This window comes from Hypanus sabinus, chromosome 11 (genome assembly GCF_030144855.1).
Source record: "Hypanus sabinus isolate sHypSab1 chromosome 11, sHypSab1.hap1, whole genome shotgun sequence".
NCBI classification, from domain to species: Eukaryota; Metazoa; Chordata; class Chondrichthyes; order Myliobatiformes; family Dasyatidae; genus Hypanus; species Hypanus sabinus.
This window is the reverse complement of record NC_082716.1, coordinates 9,046,137-9,065,797: the sequence shown is the minus strand read 5'-3', so window position 1 is coordinate 9,065,797 and position 19,661 is coordinate 9,046,137. Positions and strand designations below refer to the sequence as shown.

General features: G+C 42.9%; 1 protein-coding gene across 12 annotated transcripts in view; it reads left to right on the top strand.

Annotated features, from left to right (window-relative positions):
• adgrl2a (adhesion G protein-coupled receptor L2a) overlaps nt 1-19,661 on the top strand; it is an 840,245-nt gene that overhangs the window by 442,488 nt on the left and 378,096 nt on the right. The window lies entirely within an intron of this gene.

Genomic DNA, 19,661 nt, shown 5'->3' with positions numbered 1-19,661 from the left:
GAATGCAGCAGGCCAGGCAGCATCTATAGGAAGAAGCACTGTCGACATTTCGTGCCGAGACCCTTCGTCAGGACTGACAACATTCCTACAGATGCTGCCTGGCCTGCTGCGTTCCACCAGCATTTTGTGTGTGTTGCTTGAATTTCCAGCATCTGCAGATTTCCTCGTGTTTGCGCTCAGAAGAGAAAGATGTCCCTTTAGAACAGTAATAAGGAGGAAGTTTTTTAGCTAGAGATTGGTGAATCTGGAATTCATTGCCACAGATGGTGGAGGAGGCCAAGTCATTGGGTATATTTAAAGTGGAAGTTGATACATTCTTGATTAATAAGGAGTGGGGTCAAAGGTTACATGGAGAAGGCAGGGGTTGAGAGGGAAAATAAATCAGTCACGATGAAGTGGGAGAGAGGACTTGATAGGCCCAGTGGACAAAACCTGATCCTGTGTTTTATGGTGTTACTGAAAAAACAGTTGAACCTTTGAGTATTTTGCATTAGGCTAGAATCAAGGCAAAGTAATTGAGAAGAGAGGTGCTATATTCAGTGTACCTTATAAATCAACTTGAGTTTAATTGTCATTCAACCATACATAAGAGTACAGTCCAACGAAATACTGTTCCCCTAGGACCAATGTGCAAAACACTGTCACACACAGGACAAGGCAAATGCAGCATATATACAGTAATTGCAACAGCAGTAAAACAGTCTAAAATTCATAATCAGAATGAGGTATATGTTGTGAAATTTGTTATTGTGCTGCTATATATATATATATATATATACCATAAGTTAAATTAAATAAGTAGTGGAAAGAGTAGTGAGGTAGTGTTCACAGGTTCAATGTCGATGGCAGAGGGGAAGAAGCTGTTCTTGAATTGTTGAGAGTGTGTCTTCAAGCTCTGTACTTCCTCCCTGATGGAAGCAATGAGAAGAGGGCATGTCCTGAGTGATGAGGGTCCTTAGTGGTGGATGCTGCCTTTCTGAGGCATCATGTTTTGAAGATGTCCTGGGTGCTGGGGAGGCTATTGCCCATGATGGGGCTACTGAGTTAACAACTTTCTCCAGCTGATTTAGATTCTGTACTGTGCCCCTTCCTCATTTAACGCTAGCCTAATCACAAGACAATTTACAATGACCAGTGAAGTTACCAATTGGTAAGTCTTTGGACTGTGGGAGGAAATTGGAGCACTTGGATGAAACCCACACGGTCACGGGGAGAATGTACAGACTCCTTCCTGCAGCAGGAATTGAACCTGGGTCACTGGTACTGTAAAGCGTTGCGCTAACCACTACACTACTGTGCCATCCCAATTTATTAATTAAATCATTTCTCTTTTTTATTGTAATTTATAATATATTTTATGTATTGCACAGTACTGCTGCTGCAAAATAACAGATTTCATGACATACAGTATGTCAGTGATAATAATTCTATTGGCGAATGATTAATCTACCAATGGAACCCAATTGTGGAGCCTTCTATTTAGTCTCAACATAAAGTTGATGTGTCAATCTTTTTATGAGACCACCTCGAATGTGGGTGTATAGAGGAATACAGACAAACTGAACTGTTGACTCAGTGGTGGTAATGCAGAGCCAGTTATCTACCCTGCATTATGGCTTCCATTGCACACAATGAAGGGCAAAGGGTGGAAAAGTAAGAGCAGAAGGAGTAGGTGACATTACCTTGTTATACATGACTGTAAGTTTTTTTTAGGCTGGTTGGAAATTGCAAAGATAAATGTGTGTTGGTCCTAATGAAGGGTCTCCAAGTTCAAAGTGCATATATATCACCATATACAATCCTGAGGTTCATTTTCTTGTGGGAATTCACAGTAAATACAAAGAAAGAAACAATATTAATAAAAATAAATACCGAGAACTTGAGATGAAGAGTCCTTGAAAGTGAGTTCATAGGTTGTGGGAACAGTTCAGAGTTGGGGTGAAACATCAAATATTTATTCATTTCTGTAGATGCTACCCAGCTTGCAGTTCCTCCAGCAGTTTATGTGTTGCTCTGGATTTCCAGCACCTACAGAATCTCTTGTGTTTATAAATGTGTGTGTGCTGACAGCTTGCCAGTTGCAAGTTCATTGTCTTGTGTTTTGTTTTGCCCCATTTTCAAACCACTGCTACTGAAGTAAAGTGTGATGTGCCATGTTGGAATTTCTAAAGCAGTGACCATTGAGAGGTGAACATTGATCAAGATACGGAGAGTATTATCTCTCTTGGAGGGAGGTTTCAGGGGAAACTTGCAAACTCCCCACAGACCTCACCCTGACTTATGAGGATAGGTTGGGTGAGCCAAGGCTCTTTTCTTTGAAGCAAGTAAGGTGATTTGATAGAGAGGTACAAAATGATAAGACTCAGATCAATTGGAGAGCCAGAGACTTCTTCCCAGGGTGGAAACTGCTAATATGAGGGGGGCATGATCTTGAGGTGATTAGAGGAATGTGTATGGGAGATATCAGAGACTAGTTTTACTTTCCCCAGAGAGTAACATACATAAAATACTGGAGGAACACATCAGGTCAGGTAGCATCTATAGAGAGGAAGAAACAGCCAGTGTTTTAGCCTGGAACCCTTCATTTCTTGTGTTTACACAGTGGTGAATGAGTGCAAGAACCTGCCAGTCGTGATAGATACACTGGGGCATTTAAGAAATTCTTAGATGGCACATGGATGACAGAAAAATGGAGGCTACGTAGGAAGAAAAGGTTAGACTGATGTTAGAGAGAGTTGAATGATCAGCAAAACGTTGTCGGTCCAACAGCCCGTACTGTGCTGTAGTGTTCTATGTATATGTAGGCATGCGAGTGCCTCTACTTCAGCAGGAGTTTGAGGAGATTTGGTATGACACCAAAGATTAGCAAATTTCTACAGAGATACTGTGGAGATTTCTGAACAGTCCATGAACACATGAACACTACCTCATTGTTCCTTTTTTGTACTGTTTATTTTCTTTATTTCTTGTAATGTATAGTAATTTTTTTTACATCTTGCATTTACTACTGGCACAAAACAACAAATTTCACAACATAAGTTCATGATAATAAACCTGAATCTGATTCTATTTGAATCGAGCACCTCATCTACGAAACTGCCATACCTAGCAGAGCTACTATCCATCAGGTCCTTGAAGCAAGTTTATTGACAAGCAAAGCTGGGTGAGACCTGTTGGCATCTGTTGCCAAGGACAACAATGGAAATTGGATATAACTCGGGGAAAACTTGTTCAACAGGTTTGCGATAATTTAGGAAGTCTTTGTTTTGGAGGGTTTTTTTCTGCTCAGCCACTGACCAATTATCCTGTGGCTTTTCAGCAGCTTGTACAAAGGATGTTTTTGTAACCCATGCTGAGAATATCCTCTGCGTCAGTTCTACTTTGGGGATTATGTAGTGTGGATATATGTAGAATTCTGTAACATTGATTGGAATGAGTGCAATCTGTCCATCTCAATTACAACAGTAACAAGGCTTCTGCCTTTGCTAAATCTCGTCTTTGGCATCAGCCTGATGCAATTTGTTAATACATTTGCAGCTCAGTTTTGGTTCTGCTTTCTTTAGACGATAAGGAATTGTCATGGCAATGGAGGAGACATTTGTCCATCAGATCGGTCCTGGTTTCTTGACCAACGCACACAAACAAACTATAGGAACTCAACAGGTCAGACAGCACACGTGGAAGGGAAATGGACAGTCAGTATGGGCCAATAGTTTTAAATTCCTTGGTGTTATCATATCAGAGGGGCAAGCATGTAATTACCGTCACAAAACAGGCATGACAGCGCTTAAACTTTCTTTGAACTTTTGCATAGATTCAGCGTGTCACCAGAGTCTTTAACAGATTTCCACAGATGCACTGTGGAGAGCATCCTGGCTGGTTGCATCATGGTCTGCTATGGAAACACCTTTGCCTAGAAGCAGAGAAGTCTACAGAAAGTAGTGGATGCAGCCCAGCCAATCGCAGGCAAAGCCCTCCCCACCGTTGAGCAAATCTACATGGAGTGCTGCCATGAGAAAGCAGCCCCCCCCCCCCCACCATCCAGACCATGCCCTCTTCCCACTACTGCCATCAGGGAGGAAGTACCAAAGAATTTGGTCACACGCCACCTGGTTCAGGAACAGTTATTACCCATCAACCATCAAGCTCCTGAACTGGCCTGGGTAACTTAACTCACCTCAACACTGCACTGCTCCCATAACTACACAGTCACTTTCAAGGACTTGACAACTCATGTCCTCAGTATTATTTATTTTTCATTTGCAGTATTTGTCTACTTTTGTATATTGGTTATTTGCCAGACTTTTTTGTGTGCAGCATAAGTTCTCTATCTTTTTTATACCATGGACCAATACCATTAGGCAGGGGGTCCGTGGACCTCCAGGTTGAGAGCCCCATGGTATAGTTTCTCATAAATTCTATTCTAAATCTTATTTTTCTTTAAATGCTTTGAGGAGCAATATTTTTACCCAAGGAGAGGTGGGGATGTATGTGGAATGAGCTACCAGATGAGGTAGCTGAGGCAGGTGTAGTAATTTTAAAAGACAATTGGACAGGAATGGAAAGGTATCAGACATGTGTTGGAAAAGTTTAGAAGGCTAGAGACCAAATAATGGCAAATGGGACTAGATCGGATGGGGTACTTTGGTCAGCAGGGACAGTTGGGCCAAAGGGCCTGTTTCCATGCTGTTCAACTTCATAATCTGTGAGGAAATGTTTTTATATGGAGAGTGGTGGCAATGAAGAAGGAGCTGCCAGAGGAAGTGATTGAGGCTGGTACAAGATAGTTGGAGCCGGACATAGGTAGAAGTTTAAAGGTTAAATGCCAGACAGTTCTACTTGTTTGGAGAGTCATCTGGGTTAGCAGGAACCAGTTGGGCCACAGGGCCTATTTTCATGCTGTAGGACCCTTTGGCTCTGTAGATATGACCCAGGTTCACTATTATGCAGAACACACACTCAGTGGCCACTTTATTAGGTACACCTGCTTGTTAGTGCAAATATCTAATCAGCCAATCACGCGACAGCAACTCCATGCATAAGAGCATGCAGACTTGGTCAAGAGGCTCAGTTGTTGTTCAGACCAAATATCAGAATGGGGAAGGAACATGATCTCAGTGACTTAGACCGTGGAATGATTATTGGTGCCAGATGGGATGGTTTGAGTATCTCAGAAACTGCTGATCTCCTTACAGAACAGTCTCAAGTACAGCGCTTCCCTTTCTCAGGTTCACAGTTAGTGGTAGGGATCCATGATGTAAAAATGGTTGAAAACCCCTGCTTTAGAGTTTACAGAGAACGGTGCCAAAAAAAAACAAAGACACATCCAGTGAGTGGCATTTCTCATCGCCTTGTTAATGAGAGAGGTCAGTGGAGAATGGCCGGCCAGCTTCAGGCTGATGGGAAGGCGGCAGTAACTCAGGTAAACACTCATTATAACAGTGGTGTGCCGAAAAGCGTCTCTGAATGTACAACATGTCGAACCTTGAAGTGGATGGGTTACAGCGGCAGAAGATTACAATCATACAGTCAGTGTTGACTTTATTAGGTACAGGAGATGCCTAATAAAGTGGCTATGGAGTGTAGAAAAGTTAGTGACAATAACTGCAGTCCTTGCCAATCATATCCACATCCTGTGATAGAAAAAAGAATCAATACATCCTTTTATTTCCCATTTTTTGCTGCATTGCGTTCCGACTTCCTTTGTTAGTTGGCTCAACTGTTCATTGTGCTGGTGAGCAAACTATTAGAATGTCCCCTGAATTAAAAGAAAGCATTATGCTTGCAAACTCTGGCTAGGTTCATGAACTTGTAGAGTCTCAACACAATTTCTCATCGTTGCTGCCCTGGGTGGCGGGCTGGAGATGGGTTGCTACTAAAGGAGGTGTAAAGTACTCTGCTCTGCTGGCCTGCAGGTCGCCATTGAGCAAGGTGTAGTACCTGCTTAGCGCACCCCCCCCCCTGCCCCCGATCAGGGTCACATGAAGCCATGGGAACAGGTGGTGGATGGTTGTATGAGCAGTTGATGCACATCACAAGTCCTGGTTATGTGAACACTGACAACAGCAAGACAATCTTTCTGAAGTGATAATGGCTGAGGTCACCCACCTTGTAAAGTCACGGCCCAGAAGAAACCTATGGCAAACCACTTCCGTAGAAAAATTTACTGAGAGCAATCATGATCATAGAAAGACCATGATTGCCTAAATCATATGACATGGCACATAGTTATGATGTTGATTTTTGGTTGAATCACAAAGTCTTAGAGCACTATAGCATAGAAGCAGGCCATTTGGCCCATCTAGTCCACGTCAAACTATTTCTGCCTGGTTCCACTGACCTGCTATGGCTTTTGCTCTACCCCTTCCCCTTCACCTCTTTATACAGACGATCTAAAGATTAATGATCTTTAAACTTTGGAGATCAGCTCTATCTGTCACACATCAATACAGTGATATGTGTTATTTACATCAATGCCCATCACAGTCTGAGAAATATGCTGGAGGCTGCCTGGAAGTGTCACCACGTTCACGGCACCGTCATAGCATGCCCACAACTCTCTAACTCTATCCATACGTCTGTAGAATGTGGGAGGAAATCCATACTGTCTGGGGGAGAAAGTACAAACTCCTTACAGACAGTGACTATATTTCAGTCCAGATGAAAGTTCTCGGCCTGAAATGTTGATTGTCTGATCTGTTGAATGATTCCTGCAGATTCTGCCATCTGCTGTCTCTTGTGTCCATATGTATTTCTGGACCCTTTGCAAGATTTAAGGTTATTTACTGTCATTCTTCAGAACTCTGATGTAAGGGAGAATGAAATGATTGTTACTCCAGATCTGATGGAGCATAAAAACACAATGAACATAAAGAACATAATAAAAAAAAAACAATGAACAGAAATATAAAAACAATCCTATAAAACGCAATTTACAAATAACCGTTTTCAGCCATATGGCCATATACACATAAGATTAGCCTATATACCTTTTAGGATTGATTCTATGTACCCGAAGTCAGAACGAGAATCAGAATCAGGTTTAATATCACAGGCGTATCTTGTGAAATTTGTTGTCTTTGCAGCAGCAGTACAATGAAATATATAAGAACAAAAACTCAATTACAGTAAGTGTGTGTGTGTGTGTACTTATATTGCAAAAATAGAAGTATGAAAGTAGTGAGCTAGGGTTCATTGTCCATTCAGAAATCGGATGGAAGAGGGGAAGAAGCTGTTCCTGAATCATTGAGTGTGTGCCTTCAGGCTTCAGTACCTCCTCCCTGATGGGATCATTGAGGCACCCCCAGGACAGGGCATTCCTGGCTGATGGGGGTCCTTAACAACAGACATCGCCTTTTTGAGTCATCACTCCTCTAGGTGTATGAGTCTGTGTACATAAGGTGACAGAATGGAAATGCTAATGTGGCAAAGTGACTTGTGGCAAGAGTAACTCTTGTTGTAGCAGCAGGGCATATGAAAGCACAACAGGACAGTGACTGTGTGTCCGCGTAGGTGTCACCCATACATTGTCTCCACATCAGACCCTTGTTTAGTTTTGTTCTTCCCCCACGCCTGCCATCACCACCTCCCTACCTAGTTCTAACTTCCATGTCCCAAAGGAATGAAGGAAACTTTTTCCTCAAATCCTTGCACTTATGTCCACACGTTCGTTTGGGATGTGGGACCAGACCAGGGGAAGCCCATGTAGTCACAGGGCGGAGGTGAAAATTCCACACAGGCGGAAGCAGAGATGAAGATCAGACCAGGGTTGCTGGCACGGTGAGGCAGTGGCTCCACTGCTCCACACCTGGGCTTTCCTCATTGGAATTAGGAGCAACAAGCAGTCCGCTGGAGGAAAAATAGATCATAAACATGAGAAGATGTGCAGATGCTGGAAATCCAAAGCAACACACACAGAAAATGCTGGAGGAATTCAGCAGGACAGGCAGCAAATGAATGGACAGTCAATGTTTCAGGCTGAAACTTTCCTGAAGTAAGTGTGTGTGTGTTTTTTTTTGCTGGAGCAAGACACCTAGTTAAGCCCCATCAAAGTAAATTTATTATCCAAGTACATATTTGTTGTGTCTGCACATGTTGTTTAAATAAAAGCACAGATGCGGGAAATGGCTATAACTGTTGTATTCACATTACAGCAAGAGAGAAAGGGAAAAATACACATGCGTAGACAACAGCGCATGGACGGATGACAGATCAATACGTATTGCTCAGGGGGTGTCATTGCTCTAAGAGAAATAGATCTGTAGTATATTTCCCCATTTACTACCCTGAGATTCATTTTCTTGCAGGGATTCACAGTGGAATAAAGAAATACAATGGAATGAAAGAAAAACTGGACACAAACAGAGACTGACAAATTGTGCAAATACAGAAAGAAATGGGCAATAAGACATAAATAAGTAAATAAACTAAATTTTAAAAAACATAGCGTAGCAGTTAGCTTGACGCTGTTTTGGTTCTGGGCATTGCAGTGAATTCCAGCACTGTCTGAAAGACGGTTGTACATCCTTACGGTCAGCGTGTGGACTTCTCTGGGTGCTCCAGATTCCTACCTCAGGCCAAAGACGTACGGGTTGGTAGGCTAATTTGTCCTTGCTGATTGTCCCGTGATTAGGCTGGGGTTAAGTAGGTGGGTTGCTGAGCACCACAGCTCATTGAACCAGAAATGCCTATTCTGCACTGTATCTCTAAATAAATAAACAAACAAACAAAATACCTAAGTGAATAAAAGGTAGGTCAATAGATCCAGGTGCAAGGCTTTGACTTGAAATTTTGACCTTTCTTCCCCCGTCCCATAGATGATGTTACTGCAGCAGATTGTTCCTCCAGTTCTAGCATCCCACTTATCTAAGGAAGGATGTGCCGGCACTAGAAGAGATCCAAAGGAGGTTCGCAAGAATGATCCCAGGAGTGAAAGGGTTAAAGTATGAGGAGCATTTGATGGCTTTGGGCCTGTACTCACTGGAATTTAGAAGAATGGGGTGGAGGGGGGGAGGAAATCTCATCAAAACCGATTCAACAATGAAAGACCTAGATAGAGTGAATGTGGAGAGGATGTTTTCTATGGTGTGCAGTCGAGGACCAGAGGGCGCAGTGTCAGAATACAAGGGCATCCCTTTAGAACTGAGAAGAGGAGGAATTTCTTTAGCCAGAGGGTGGTGAATCTGTGGAATTCATCGGGTGTATTTAAGGTGGAGGTTGATAAAGTCTTGATTAGTAGAGGTGTCAAAGGGTACAGGGAAAAGGTAGGAGAATGGAGTTAAGAGGGATAATAAATCAGCCATGATGGAATGGCAGTGCAGACTGAATGGTCTGATAGGCTTAATTCTACTCCTATGTCTTTAAGCTTGTCCGTTGTCTCTCAGTTGGCGTTAACCTTGTGATGAGCTTTCAGGTGAAATTATCTTCACGTTGCAGCGGAGAAGTACGTTTCACAATCCATGCAACTGAAAACAAATTTTCACCATGGCTGTCTTCTCTCCCAGTGCCAGACAAACTCTTTGGGCATGTGGCAAGCAAGTATGTAGGTGGCCTGGTAGTGTAGCAGTAAGCACAACACTTTCCATCACCAGCAATCTGCCATCTTCTTGAATGCCCATCACTGTTGGTCTCCCCAGGACTGTGTCGATTTCCTCCAGGTGCTTCTGTTTCCTCTTAACTTCCAAAGGTGTCAGCGAGTTGTGAGCATGCTACATTAAAGAAAGGTAACACTTGCAGCCTGCCCCCCGAGCATCCAAAGGTAATGTCAGAGAAATGCATACAATATACAGCCTGAAATTCTTCTTCTTCGCAAACATCAAGAAAACAGAAGAGTGCCCCCAAAGAATGAATGACAGTTAAATTTTAGAACCCCAAAGTCCCCCCCAGCTCCTCCTCCCTCACGTAAGCAGCAGCAAAGCAACACCACCCCCCCACAAACAAAAAAAGCATCCCCCCCCCCCCCCCACCACCGAGCACTCAAGTGTGCAGCAAAGCCTCAATAAAGACACAGACTTGCAGTACTCCAAAGACTACTCGTTCACCCGGTAATTCAACATACCACAGACTCTGTCTCCCTCCCTCATAAGGGAAAAAGAGGTATCCCTGTTGCACAGTGAGAGTGGAGACATAACAAACAACTCGCTGATTTATGGAGTTAAAATTCTGTTGCGTTGCTTCTTCCAAGTTCTGTGCCCAAAGAATTTGGGAAAAGGAAAAATAGAGATATTGTAGTTAGAAATAGAGCTGTTTCTGAAGACGCAAGCAAATGAGTTGCCATTAGGCGCCATTGTTCTCCTAAGCTCCTCCTCCACATTCTTGGACTGTGTTGATCGTTGACACAAACGATGCATTTCATTTTATGTTTTGGTGTGACAAATACAACTAATCTTTGCAATGATTATGAAGGGTCGTGATGTAATGCCTCAGCCCGAAATATCAGCTTTTTATTCCTCTCCATAGATGCTACCAGACCTGCTGAGTTTCTCCAGCATCTAGTGTGTGTTGCTCTGGATTTCAAGTATCTGCAGAATTGCTTGTGTTTAAAATCATTACAATGATCCTTTAAAAAATATCTGTGCATTTGTTGCACTTGCCCAGATTTGTACAGTTCATGAACATTAGAAACATTTTAAATTTATTTATTTATTATCAGCGCAGAACAGGCCATTCCAGCCTTTCGAGCTGCACTGTGCAGCTACCCCAGATTTAATCCTAGCCCAGGGGTCAGCAACCTTTACCACTGAAAGAGCCACTTGGACCCGTTTCCCAAAGAAAAGAAAACACTGGGAGCCGCAAAACCCGTTTGACATTTAAAATGAAATAACACTGCATACAACGTTTTGTTTTTTCTTTATGCTATGTATAAACAAACTATAATGTGTTGCATTTATGAAATTGATGAACTCCTGCAGAGAAAACGAAATTACATTTCTGCATGCAACAAAAACATTTTGAACTCCGAAAAAAAGACGTTGGGTTGAAGGTTATTTTTAAGTAAAATACTCAACGTCTATTTGAGTCCTTCTTGTATTTATGAAAAACGCCAAACTTAAATTTGCCGCCAGCAGCAAACCAAAAATAACGTCAGCCAGCTGTCAACCTGAAAAATAAAAGGACTATTTCACTGAACAATGAAAACATATGAATATACGTAAAATAATAGGCAATTAAAATATTTATCATACTTGTTCAGGTTGACTCACACCTGACAATGCAGTCGTATTCAGTAGGGATGGATCGATGCTTAGGGGAGTGACCGGGATGGATAATGTGTTTTTTTCCTCTCTGAACTCACAGAAGCGTTTCCCAAACGATGTTTGCATTGCGATGATTGCAGAATGTAAATACTCCGAATTTATCATGTCGTGACCTTGTTTGAACTCTCTCAAATTGGGGAAGTGAGACAATGTGCCTTTCTGTAAATCTCTGGCAAGCAACGTCAACTTGCGCTCGAATGCCAAAACATCCTCCAACATGTGCAGGGCTGTACGTCCTTACCCCTGAAGAGCTGTGTTCAGCGTGTTCAGGTGCGCTGTCATGTCTACCATGAAGTGTAGCTTTTCCAGCCACTCTGGCTGTTCCAGCTCAGGAAAGTTGAGCCCTTTGCTGCCCAGGAAAGTTTTCACTTCTTCCAGACACGCGACAAAGCGTTTCAGCACCTCCCCTCTGGACAGCCAGCGATAAAAACACGCTGTAGAGGTGTGCTACACGCAGTCAGTAAACTGCAGTCAAAGATAGCTTTATTCGAACTAAACAGCCTTGCTTTTAAGCCTCCCTCAACCCGCCCCCCCATGGGCGCGGATGCTGCAAAAGACACGTACTCACAAACCCCCGTAGGCTATCTCCCTTAGCCTGAACGCTGGCTAATTGTGAGCCGGTTCGGATGTGTCAGGAAATGGGTCGCCACAACGTCTTATTTAGATTGTACAAGATCACCATAATCTTCAAATTTAGATTTACATTTCAAAAACTAACAAACTAACATAAAATACATTTTAATTAAATACTGACCATGTAGCGGTGTGCTACACACAGCGCTAAAATTACGACACGGAGTCGGTAACTGCAGTCGAAGGAAAAAACTTTATTCGAAATCTTCAGCCTCACTTTTAAGCCTCCCTCAACCTGCCCCCCCCCCCCCCCCCCGGTGCAGAGGCTCCAAAGCTCTGTGCTCGCAAACCCCCGTAGGCTATCTAATTGTGAGCAGGTTCGGATGTGCCAGGAAAAGGGTCGCCACAACCAATTATTTCCCAAAGCAACAGGGAGCCGCAGCACAGACGTAAAAGAGTCGCATGTGGCTCCGGAGCCGCGGGTTGCCGACCCCCGTCCTAGCCTAATCACAGGGCAATTTACAATGATCAATTAACCTACTAGTCGGTTTGTCTTTGGACTGTGGGAAGAAACCCTTGCGCTCACGAGAAGGAATGTACAAACCTGCTTACAGAGGACACCAGAATCGAACACCGAACTTCAACACCTCGAGCGGATAATAGCATCACACTAACTGCTCTGCTTGTTGAATCAGGCTATGGCTATTTGAAGTGTCCTCAAGAACTACACTATGTACAAGATCTCACAAAGCAGCCCCCCCTAACATAATGTTTGCTGAATAGATGGAGTGAGATGTATCAATGAAATATTCTTCTATCCCTGCTTCTGCCTCGCTGTTGGCTTGCTTTTCCTGCTACTTGTCACTGCATCTGCTTTGATGTATGGGCTACTGAAAGCTCTTCCAGAACAGGCTTTCTGCTATCAGGCTGGGCACAGAGGAATGGATTTGGCTCGGGATTCTTCAGATGCCGGGGAGCTAGCTTCACAGAGCCAGCTTCATTCTTCTGCACTGGGTAACATCTCTGTTGTGAGATGACATCACCCAGGAACTTTGCCAACTTTTTCTTTTAACTTATTTATTTGTGAGATGTAGCTAGCAGTGGCAATTTGTTCCTCATTCCTCGTAGCTCCTGGAGTAGAGTGTGGATTATTGTGAATGGCATAGCTAAAGCAGGTGTCGTACACGCATCGTAGCAGTGGTGGTGTAGCATCTCTGAATGCTCAACACGTCGGACCTTGAAGTGGATGGGCTACAGTGCCAGAAGACCACAAACATTCACTCAGCGACCACTTTATTAGGTACAGGAGGTTCTGAATAAAGTTGCCTCAGAGTGGAGACCAGGCAGGCCAATTTTTTTTATATATAAACTATTGTTAGGAGCATTTAACAAACTCTTAGATTGGCATATGGATGATAGGAAAATGAAAGGCTATGTAGGAAGGGAGGGCTAGATTGAACTTAAAGTAGGTTAAAAGGTTGGTGCAACATTGTGGGCTGAATGGCCTGTATTGTGCTGTAATCTTCTATGTTTTATATATTAATACAGGATGGAAACAGGTCCCTTCGGGGCAGCTAAGAAGCCATCTAATCCAGTTACATTTGCCTATGTTTGGCCCACATCCCTCTAAATATTGGGTGTATTTAAGGCAGAGGTTGATACATTCTTGATTAGTCAGGGTGTGAAGGCAGGAGAAGGGCTGAGAGAGAAAATGGGTCAGCCATGGTGAACTGGCAGAGCAGACTCGTTGGGCCTAATGGCCTAATTCTGCTCCTATGTCTTGTGGTCTTATGGTCTTAAGCCATTCTTATATATGTATCTGTCCGATTACTTTTAAATGCTGTTATTTGCACCCACCACTTCTACTGGCAGCTCGTGAAAAGTTTGCTCCTTTGTTCCTCTTCAAATTTCTCCCTTTTTACTGAGTTCTTGATTCTACCTTGCTGGGAGAATAACTTGAGTGTATTCATTCCATCTAAACCCATGATTTTAGGCATCTCGGTAAGATCATCTCTGTCCCGTATGCTCCAAGGAATAAAATGCCAGCCTGCCGAACCTCCTAGAGCTCAGGCTAGTCAAGTCCTGGGAACATTCCCATTAATCATCTTTCCAGCTTAGTAACATCTTTCCTAGAACAGGGCAATGAAAACTGTGTGCAAATCTGCATGTACAGCCTCATTACATCTTGTACAATCAGGTTTAACATCATTGGCATGTAACATGAAACTTGTTGTTTTTGCGGAGTAGTACGTTGCGATACATAATTCAGAAATCTAAAAATTACAAGAAGAAATGCATATAAAAATTAATTAGTTCAAAATCAGAGCAAACAGAATAGTGAGGCAGTGTTCAATGTCCATTCAGAAATCTGATGGCGGAGGGGAAGAATCTGTCCCTAAATCATTGACTGTGTGCCTTCGGGTTCCTGTACCTCCTCCTTGATGATAGCAATGAGAAGAGGCCATGTCTTGCTGATGGGGGTCCCTAAGGAAGGATGCTGCCTGCCTTCTGAAGATGTCCCCAATACTGGGGGCATGATGAAGCTGGCTAAGTTTACAATTTTCTGCAGCTTTTTCCGATCGGTGCAGTGGCCTCTCCACACCAAATGATGCAACTGGGTAGAATGCTCTGCATTGTACAACTATAGAAATTTGCTAGAGCCTTTGGTGACGTAGAAAGTCTCCTCAAACTCCGAACGAAATTGAACCACTGTTGCGCCTTCTTTGTAATTGCATCAATATGTTGGACCCAGGATAGATCCTCGGAGGCATTGACGAACTGCAACATAATATCTGAACATCTATTCCCAGTGCCTGAATGGTGAAGGCCAACATACCAAATGACGTTTCCACCACCCTTTTAACCTGTGATGCCACTTTCAAGGAATTCAGGAGTTCATGTTTTCTTCTCTTTTTCTTTTTTTTAAAGAGAAATGAATTTAAAAAGAATGGGTTTTTCCTTTACATTTGACTTCTTATTGAATTACTTGAAATCCTGCAGCTAATGTGGTAGGACTTAAACTTTAACCTATTAGAGATTGAGTCACCTGGGCTGGAAATTAGAAGAATGAGAGGGTATTTTATAAAAACATAAAATTATGAAAGGAATGCATAAATAAGACAGAGGCAGAAATGTTGTTTCTTCTGGTAGAGGAGAGTAGAACTCGGCAATATGGTCTAAAGATCCGCAGATGAGGTTTGGGACTGAGATGAAGAGGACGGCTTTTCCCAGAGAGGTGTGAATCTGTGAAATTCACTGCCCAATGAAGCCGTAGAGACTGTGTCATTAACACGTGTTTAGTTAGATTCTTGCATAGTTGGGGAATTAAGGGTTCTGGGGAAAAGGCTGGTAGGTGGAGGTGAGTCCATGGCCAGACCAGCCATGATCTTATTCAACGGTGAAGCTGGCACTGACTCCTGCTCCTATATTGTGTGTTCTTACGTTGTGGCTGCATCAGAGTTCAAAGTTCAAAGTAAATTTAGTATCAAAGTACATATATATCATCATATACAACCCTGAGGTTCATTTTCTTGCAGACATTCACAAATACAAAGAAAGACAACAGAATCAATGAAAAACCACACACAACAGGACAGACAGCCAACAAAAGACAAAATACAAAAAGAAAAAAAAATCAGAATAATAATGATAAATAAAAAGCAAGAGCATGAGGTGAAGAGTCCTCAGCCTGACATCCTTGTTTTTATATTCTGGTCCTCTCGAAATGAATGCTCACACTGAATTTGCCTTCCTCGCCACTGACTGAACCTGTAAGCTAACCTTCAGGGCTAACACTGATCCCTGCGGAAAACCACTAGTCACCATCAGCCAGCCGTTGGGTATATTCTTTCTTTTTCCAATTTATTGAGCACTGTCATCAAATCTTTGGCGGGGAGTTCCTGATTGTAACATCATGTCAGAGATGCCAATGGCTTTTTCTCAGCAGCTAGCTTTAATCTCTGTACCCTGGCTCTTTATTTAGACAAAACTCGTTTCGGGGCAGCCTCTGCCTCTTTTCAAACACAACTTGATTCAAAGATTCTCTTCCCGCTGGTTATGGGCTTGGCTGGTGACTGACCACGTTTGCATGCCTGTTAGTCGCTGTTAACATGGGAGCCCTGCTGTTGGGAACAATTGCTTAATCCTCTTTCTCCTAAGTAAGAGGGTTTAATGACTCCCTGAGCAGGGAGTGCCAGCTACACTGCGGAGAACTTGTGTCTGTTACCTCTTGCAGCTGCCTGTGTTTTGCTCCTCTTCCATGTGAATGCGAGTAGCATTTGACAGACCAGGTATACAGATCAGGAGCCACCTTTGGGACGTGGAGTGGATGGCTGGAGGATGAATTTTTCTCTTGTTTGATAATGAAAGGCACAGAAGAAGCGGGCCAATTACAGTTGAGTCATCACCGGCACCAGCCTACCCGCCATCAAGGGCATGTATAAAGGAAGGTGCTGGGAAAGGGGCCTGTAACATCACAAAGGATCCCACACACCCTGCTCATGGACCGTTTGTTCCACTCCCTTCAAGGAGGAGGCTATGAGGCATCCAGGCCAGCTCCACCAGACTCAAAAACAGTAACTTCCCCCAAACAGTAAAGCTGATCAACACCTCCACCCAGTAACCCACCCCTCCACACCTTGTCACCACCACTACTTTATCATCCCCTGTCAGTCACCTTGCATAGAGACACTCCTGTGCCTAGAGTTTATGGAGATTTTTTATATATATCTGTAAAATTATATTTATGGAAACAACCTTCCTGCCTTCCTGCATCTATCTTATCTCTTCCTTTCATTATCTTGTATGTTTCTATAAGATCTCAGAATCAGAATTGGAATCAGTATCAGGTTTATCATCAACCGGCATGTGACGTGAAATTTGTTAACTTAGTAGCAGCAGCAATTCAATGCAATACATAATCTAGAAGAGAAAAAAAAATCAAGTAATAATAATAAATAAATAAATAACAGTATGCGTATATAGAATAGATTAAAAAACGTGCAAAAATCTGACATACTGTATATTTTTTTTAAAAAGTGAGGTAATGTCCAAGGGTTCCACGTCCATTTAGGAATCGGATGGCAGAGGAGAAGAAGCTGTTCCTGAATCGCTGGGTGTGTGCCTTCAGGCTCCTGTACCTCCTACCTGACCGTAACAGTGAGAAAAGGGCATGCCCTGGGTGCTGGAGGTCATTAATAATGGACGCTACCTTTCTGAGACACCGCTCCTTGAAGATGCCCTGGGTACTTTGTAGTCTAGTACCCAAGATGGAGCTGACTAGATTTACAAACCTCTGCAGCTTCTTTTGGTCCTGTGCAGTAGCCCCTCCATACTGGACAGTGATGCAGCCTGTCAGAATGCTCTCCACAGTACATCTATAGAAGTTTTCCTCTCATTCTTCAGAATCCCAGCAAGCACAGTCCTAGGCGACTCAATCTCTCCTCAACTCTGGGATCAACTTGGTGAACCTCCTCTGCACTGCCTCCAAAGCCGGTATATCCTTCTTCAAGTAAGGAGACCAGAACTGCACACAATACTCCAGGTGCGGCCTCACCAGCACCCTGTACAGTTGCAGTATAACCTCCCTGCTCTTGAATTCAATCCCTCTAGCAATAACGGCCAACGTTCCATTTGCCTTCTTGATAGCCTGCTGCACCTGCAATCCAGTCTTTTGTGATTCATGCACAAGCATTCCCAAGTCCCTCTGCACAGCAGCATGCTGCAATTTTTTATCATTTAAATAATAATCTGCTCCTTCATTTTTCCCTCCAAAATGGATAACCTTGCATTTACCAACATTGTACTCCATTTGCCAGACCCTTACCCACTCACTTAACCTATCTATATCTCCCTGCAGGCCCTCCGTATCTTCTGCACAATTTGCTTTTCCACTCAATTTAGTACAGTTCTGAATTGTCTCACTGCTTACTTTGCACCAACTATCAGTGACAATAATCGCTGCTTTTTGAACACAAGCACACACAGCTGATGCTATTTAAAAACTTGTCACTCTAAGCACAATGTAGAGTCTAACGGCCACACAACATGCACGTGATTGACGCTAGTTAGAAACTGTTTGGCGACCGTCTCCTGTCCCAATTAAAGGGTATAGTATCCCAAGTAAATGAAGGAAATCCTGGCTATTTTCTTGATGTATTTTTGTTATCACAAGTAAGTGACTGCCGTGATTAACTGATGGCCCAATTAACTGAAATCCATTGCATTTATTGTGTTTATTTTTTATTATTATTGTGTTCTTTACCTAATGGTATTTTGTGTGCTGCATTGGATTATTTCATTCTCCTTTACACTGGAAATCTTAATCTCGAATCTCAAATCTTAAAACTTAAAGTGCACAAGCAAGGAAAGTCAGAGAAGATGCAGGTTAATTAAATGGAATTATGTAGAGCTTCGATCGTCAGATGCCTCGCCAGGGCCATTGTTTCCAGTGCCTCTGTGGGCAGCCTTTACAATGTCACCTTGCCCTCTGCTGCTGCCTTTGTTGCAAAAGCAGGCACACCGTTAGAACTGGAGCTCAGAGCGGCGTGACTCGAGGCAGACACCTGGGATCTGCAATCGAAACTCTATTGTTCACGATAGTTTAATGTCATTTCCTGTACACAAGTGTAAAGGAGAATAAAATATTTGTTACTCTGGATCTGATGCAGCACAAAGAAACACAATAAAATAAGGAATACAATAATAATGAAAAAATACAAATAAATATAAATACTTAAGATAGCTTATATACATGATTGTATGTTCATAAGTGACACTGGGCCACAGGAGTGTCTGTACATAAGGTGACTGACAGGAAATGATAAAGTAGTGGTGGTTGGGGGTGTGGAGGGGTGGGTCAACCTTACGGCTTGGGGAAAGTAACAGTTTTTGAGTCTGGTGGTCCTGGCGTGGATGCTACGTGACCTCCTGCCTGATGGGAGTGGGACAAACAATTCATAAGCAGGATGGGTGGGATCCTCCATGATGTTACTGGCCCTTTCTGAATATACCCTGTACGTCCCTGATGGCGGGTAGTAGGCTGGTGGTAGTGTTGCATTGGGCAGTTTTGACTACCTGTCGAAGAGCTTTCCTGTCCAACACAGTACAGGCTGTACTGCATAAAGCAGTTCTCCTTCCCACTGAAGTTCCTTTGTTTCTATGTCAGTGGCCGATCTGACATTGAAACAAAGAGTCAAAGAAATTTGGGGAGGCTTTTAGTGCAGAAGCAGGCACTATGTATGGCTCATTATTTCCTTGCTGACAGTCGCACCCATCTAATTTACCTTCATTAAATCCAGAATCTCTGCAGCCCTGGTGCGATCACACAAAAGGAAGCTTCTCTTACTGATATGGCACAACCTCAGAATAGAAGGACGTCCCTTTAGAACAGTGATGAGGGGCAGTTTCTTAAGCCAGATGGTGGTAAATCTGTGGAATTCATCACCACAAACAGCTATGGAGGACAAGTCATTGGATATATTTAAAGCTGATCGTGATAGGTTTTTGAATAGTGAGGGTATCAAAGGTTACGGGGAAGAGGCAGAAAATGGGGTTGAGAGGGATGATAAATCAGCTATGATTGAATAGCGGAACAGACTTGATGGGCCAAATGGCCTGATTCTGATCTAATGCCTTATGGTCTTATGATCTAAAAATTCAAAATACTTGGAACATAGAGCAGAGACCTAACATTCTATGTAAAAAGATTTGTCCTCTACAGCTCCTTTGTAATTTCCCTCCTTTCACCTGAAAACTTGCCCTCTAGTTTTAGACATTATAACCCTATGTCGATGTTAGATTGGTCACTGGGGTAAAAGCTACTGGCTGCCTACT